Genomic DNA, 6,753 nt, shown 5'->3' on the forward strand with positions numbered 1-6,753 from the left:
GTCCTAAAAACATTCCCACGTTTTTTAGATGTCAAAGGACTAGAGAGTTGTGCATTGGTTTTTAAAATCCAGGCTTTCATTTGGTTTGGCTGTTTACAGTGCATTGACCACTGATACATTTGTATGTGTATTTGATCAACAGCTGAATCAAGATTTTGTGCTGCTGTTTGGTATGGAAACGTCCTCCAGGTTGCTTGAGAAGTGGGACACAACCTTCAAGCCGAAGGTTATCGAAGAGTCCAAACACCTGACTAAGTCAACCGAGCTGCACCGACTTCTAAATGCTGCTGAGAAACATGACACCAGTAAGTAAGATAGTCTTGGTATCTAGTCAGTTGGCTAGTGTTATGTATTTTTTATGTCTAACTGATGGCGAGTTATTGTTTGTGTCTCCCGCCTCATGCAGGCTTTAGAAGAGCTGGACTATCTAACGGCTCTGGATAATGATGGGAACCTGTCTGAGATTGCAGTGATTATGTCTGAGTTGCCTCTGGAACCGCAGATGGCTAAGAGTCTGCTGGCCTCCTGCGAGTTTGACTGTGCGAGTGAGGTGCTAACCATTGCTGCCATGTTAACAGGTAATGTCATTCATTCTAACAGGCAAGAATAATGTGTAAGCCATGTATTTTCACCCCACTGTCTATCCATCCATACATGAACCATTTTGACAAACCACCTTATTATTGTTTTGTTTTTCTATACATCTGCATATCAGTGACTACATCTTTCATTATAGTGAAACTAATTCATCTGTTTAGTTAGGAGAAAAGATCCTGGTACTGTTTAGTTTTCGTGTTTGGTTGTGTCAGCATCTGTTTAAACTAGACTCACACCTCAACAGGTAGTACAGGTAGGGTAAGCTAGGACAACACCTAGCAATGTCAGGGGTTTTATTCCTAGAGATATACAGCGTATGTTTGTACTGATATATGTAATTCATGTCAGTTGCTCTGAAAAAAGCATCTGCCAAATACGGAAAACTTAAATCACATTTTGCTATAACATACATTCTATTCTGTGGAGCGGTAGTAGGGCTGCCAGATATGAACATTGAGGTTACCTTCATTAGGACCGGCATTTTGACACCTTATTGAACACGTTGGTTCATGATAAAAAGACACATTTTTCATCCTGCTGTATAAACTGTTTCATTCAGATACTTCTCACTCTATGTAGCTCATGTCAGTGTTGCAGACATGATAAATTAAACTGACTGAATTGACTGAATCCATGGTTTATGAAGTGTCCTATCCTCTTGCAGCTCCATCTTGCTTCCTGGCCCCTCCTGTGGAGACTGCCAACTCTCTTGCAAGAAGTCACAAAGTGAGAAGAAGTCAGAAGTCACAAACATAATATTTGAATTATAGTGACATATAAGTGGCATATTGATTATTCAAAATTGCACTGATTTTTTTAACTTATTTTCAGTATTTAGTATTTTGAAAAACTGCCAATAGGTAAAGATATTTTTACATACATTTATACAAAAAACCCTCAGCTACTTGAAATAGAATAATAATCTTGAGCAATTTTAACTTATCAAGATTGTACTTTTTAGTGTCTCTTCCAAAAACACAACAATCTTACCAGAAGAGATTTCAGAGTCACTACTCTTTTTTTTGCCCCCCCCATCTTTGGAGGACAACTTTATTTTTATGTAAGAATCAAAAGAAAACAATTCTGTAAAATACAGTACAATAGTAAAAAAAAAATTGGGGTTAGGTGGGCCATACAGAGAAAAGAGAAGGAGAGAAAAGAGGGTCAGTGTTCAGTGTTCATGGTCAGCCACTTGTCAGTGTTCATCCACAACGTCCCCTCAAAAGCCCTCAATGTCTAAAATACAGTAAAGAGTACAGGAAGAGGTGCCTTACACAATCACCGACTATAACAGCCTAAAATGTGGTGTCCCACCACCCCCACTGCAGAGAGTAGCCTGTTCAGCCAACACCCCCCCCAAAAAAGTCAACATTGCCAGAAATTTTGATTCAAGTTAGATTTATTGATATTTGCACAGTAACGAAACGTGTTACTCTGCACACACCTGGCACTGCCACATCATCTCTTTTCTGCACTTGCCACATGTAAACTAAGTACAAGAAATACAACGCTTAGTGGCATGATTATTCTTGCAGCCACACTTGACTTGGCACAATGCCCTTTACCCTGTGTCAGGTGTGGGTGGTTGCTGCTGAACCTTTTCCTTGGCCACCTCCTTGGCTGCCATATGAGCCTGTCCAAGCTCTCCTGCAAGCTTCACCAAGAAGTCTGCCCATCTCTCTTTTACACCTGTGCATGTTGTTGCTCATCTATTGTGATATGCCTTCCTGGGTTGTAAGCATTGAAGCAGTTGGCAACGAAAGACCCCCAAACATTAGAGACTGCAGCAAACGGGTCAGTTGCAGCTCGTTCACTGCGTGTGTCCATGCTGTACACACATGCGTGTGTCCTGGAACCGGTATTGCTGCATAATCTTCATGATGGAGGGCTGCTGCATTGCTGGATGAGGATGGCAATGAAAGCCATTAGTTCAGGGAGGGCCATGAACCAGTTTTCATGCTGTGTCCTCTGGTGTGCATGCTGAACAGTCCACTCCTGTATGGTCCGAAGCATTTTCAGAGAGATGAAACAGAGGAAACTCTGTAAGCGACTAGACACTTCACTTCTGGCAAAAGCAGTTGGCTCTCCATTCGTGGGATGGCATTCAATTGGGCTGTGATGCCTTCCATGATGTCTACCAATCTGTTCCTCACGCCACACTGTGCCGTCTTTTGCCGTCTCTGTCAGCTGCTCGTGTGACTCCATGTGACCTCTCTTTTCTGGAGGTGATGAAGTCTCGTGATCCACAGGAACATAGGTTTGAGATTTGATTAGTGAAAGGTTGAAATAATGTGAAATTGACACAAACATAATACTTGAATTATAATTCCAAAACATCTCAAGTAAGCCTCTTTTGTACTTTTGTAGGATTGTTCTCACACTGCAAAAAGTAGCATTTTTATTAGTCAAAATAGCTCTGATTTGTTTTACCTTTTTTAAAATAGTTTTCGTCTTTTGAAAAACTGCCACTAGGTAAAGATATAAAAAACCCTTAGCTTCTTGAAATAGAATAATAATCTTGAGCAATTTTAACTTATCGAGATGGTACTTTTTACAGTGTGTCTCTTCCAAAAACACAACAGCCATAATCAGTAAACAAAAAAGGACATTTAGTAAATCTTACCAGAAGAGATCAGCTGCTCGTGTGTCTCCATGTGACCTCTCTTTTCATACATATTCACCCAAACACATATACAGCCTCACACACATACACCCACAAACATTATTTTCAGTAGTTTTTACCACTTTGAGTTGCATGTATGTATGAAAGGTGCTATACAAATAAAGACTATTATTATTATTATTATTTATTATAAAAAGGGAAGGGCAGAAAAAAAACACAGCTCAAATGACCACTGCAATGGGGGAGGCCAGGGTTTTTTTCTTCTCTATCTGAGTCAGTGAACACATCCAGCAGAACAATGAACTGACACCATCACCCCCCCTAAGTGGCTGCATGTACATAACAAAGGGTGGCCTAATGGAATGCAAATGTACCCAGAACTGCCCCCTGGTGGAGACCAGGTACAAAATTTTGGAATGAAAATGCTGGGAGTCCTAGTGTTAAGCAGAAGGCTTTAGCATGTCATCACAGCTTCCACCATGCTGACGGAGACCACTTCACCCTTATCAATGTGTACAACGCCTACAAACACAGCCAGCACAGCTCACGTGAGTCACGTGAGAATTAAAACACACCAGACTCATTAACATATCAAACCTAGAATGTGAACTAAATGTGTATTGTTACTAAACATATTCACTTCCATTTACTAAGACCTATTTTATATTTGACTCTTTCAGTGTGTTTATTGAACGTTCTAAGCACCCCAAACATTTATTATATCAATTGTAGTGGTGGGACTTTAACGCGTTAATTTCGATTAATTAATTACAGGAAAACTAACAAACTAAAAAAATTTATGCATTTTAACACATTTAACGCATGAGACACTTTTGCACCATGGAATGTTTCTCAGTGCACGAGTTCCAGACATACAGATTATATGGACGCACAATAAGATGAGCATGATGGAGATGACTGAAGAGGCTACGCTGGTGGATGGGAAATTTAAATATAAGAAACATCCAGATGGAAGTACAAACACAAATAGTGTTATTTGCACTTTATGTAGGAAGGAGTTCACTTATCACAGGAGCACTTCCACCCTTAATTACCACCTCAACGCAAAACATGTTGGGGCTAACACGCAGGTCAGTAATGATAACTTAGCTGCTAAATGTATTCCTAGTACGAGCAAACAGTGTCGCCGGTCAACACTTGACCACATGTCGGGGTTCAAATTAAGAAACAAAATTGACCAATTCACTGGCGAGATGGATTGCTGTGGACTGTAGAGTGCTCTCTGTGGTCGAAGGCTTAAGTAAGACGCGGCAAGTATGAATGTTTCCGCCGTTCGCGGAGGTTGGACCTCTATTAGCAACAAGAATTATCTTGGTGTGACAGCTCATATTATAGATGATAAATGTGAAGTCGGTTCACATAAGGGTCACTTTGAATGTTGTGTCACCATACCATATCAGTTCTGGCCAAATTTGATGATGTGTTTCTTGTATCTATAATTTGCACAAAGTTTAGTTTCTTAATAGAAATTTTAGATTTTTCTTAGTTTCTTCCATAACCAATACTGATGCATCTTATGTTGCTGTTTGTTGACCAAGCTGACTAGCACTAATAACTAAAACATACCGCAAGCAAGTGTGTTGTGCTACTACAATTCTCTATTTTTAAACCATTCAAAAACTGGAGCAGTTTGTCCTGACAAAGCAACCTGAAACTTCAAACTACAAAGAAAACAGACCAAATCATAATGAACATACATTGACCATTGCAACAAAAAATATGTCTTTTGATATTAATTGTCTTATTTTCTTAAAATAAAGGGAACACATCCAAATAACACATCCTAGATCTGAATGAATGAAATATTCTCATTGAATACTTTGTTCTGTACAAAGTTGAATGTGCTGACAACAAAATCACACAAAAATCATCAATGGAAATCAAATTTATTAACCAATGGAGGCCTGGATTTGGAGCCACACACAAAATTAAAGTGGAAAAACACACTACAGGCTGATCCAACTTTGATGTAATGTCCTTAAAACAAGTCAAAATGAGGCTCAGTATTGTGTGTGGCCTCCACGTGCCTGTATGACCTCCCTACAACGCCTGGGCATGCTCCTGATGAGGTGGCGGATGGTCTCCTGAGGGATCTCCTCCCAGACCTGGACTAAAGCATCCGCCAACTCCTGGACAGTCTGTGGTGCAACGTTACATTGGTGGATGGAGCGAGACATGATGTCCCAGATGTGCTCAAACGGATTCAGGTCTGGGGAACGGGCGGGCCAGTCCATAGCTTCAATGCCTTCATCTTGCAGGAACTGCTGACACACTCCAGCCACATGAGGTCTAGCATTGTCCTGCATTAGGAGGAACCCAGGGCCAACCGCACCAGCATATGGTCTGACAAGGGGTCTGAGGATCTCATCTTGGTACCTAATGACAGTCAGGCTACCTCTGGTGAGCACATGGAGGGCTGTGCGGCCCTCCAAAGAAATGCCACCCCACACCATTACTGACCCACTGCCAAACCGGTCATGCTGAAGGATGTTGCAGGCAGCAGATCGCTTTCCACGGCGTCTCCAGACTCTGTCAAGTCTGTCACGTGCTCAGTGTGAACCTGCTTTCATCTGTGAAGAGCACAAGGCGCCAGTGGCGAATTTGCCAATCCTGGTGTTCTCTGGCAAATGCCAAGCGTCCTGCACGGTGTTGGGCTGTGAGCACAACCCCCATCTGTGGACGTCGGGCCCTCATACCATCCTCATGGAGTCGGTTTCTAACCGTTTGTGCAGACACATGCACATTTGTGGCGTGCTGGAGGTCATTTTGCAGGGCTCTGGCAGTGCTCCTCCTGTTCCTTCTTGCACAAAGGCGGAGGTAGCGGTCCTGCTGCTGGGTTGTTGCCCTCCTACGGCCTCCTCCACTTCTCCTGGTGTACTGGCCTGTCTCCTGGTAGCGTCTCCAGCCTCTGGACACTACGCTGACAGACACAGCAAACCTTCTTGTCACAGCTCGTATTGATGTGCCATCCTGGATGAGCGGCACTACCTGAGCCACTTGTGTGGGTTGTAGAGTCCGTCTCATGCTACCACGAGTGTGAAAGGACCACCAACATTCAAAAGTGACCAAAACATCAGCCAGAAAGCATAGGTACTGAGAAGTGGTCTGTGGTCCCCACCTGCAGAACCACTCCTTTATAGGGGGGGTCTTGCTTATTGCCTCTCATTTCAACCTGTTCTCTATTCCATTTGCACAACAGCAGGTGAAATTGATTCACAATCCGTGTTGCTTCCTAACTGAACAGGTTGGTTTCAAAGAAGTGTGGTTGACTTGGAGTTATATTGTGTTGTTTAAGAGTTCCCTTTATTTTTTTGAGCAGTGTATATGTTCTGAGAAAATCAACAAATCAATGAATTGCAGAGTGTTAAATACATTTAAAAAGCACACATATTCACTTAACTATTTTGCTATATTCCAGAGCAGTGGAAGCGACAGCATAATTTACAGAGTAATTTAATTACAGAATAATTCAATTATTGTGGAACTGTTGATTTACTGCAGGTTCCAGTTTA

Source organism: Brachyhypopomus gauderio, chromosome 7, assembly GCF_052324685.1.
Source record: "Brachyhypopomus gauderio isolate BG-103 chromosome 7, BGAUD_0.2, whole genome shotgun sequence".
In the NCBI taxonomy this organism is placed as follows: domain Eukaryota; kingdom Metazoa; phylum Chordata; class Actinopteri; order Gymnotiformes; family Hypopomidae; genus Brachyhypopomus; species Brachyhypopomus gauderio.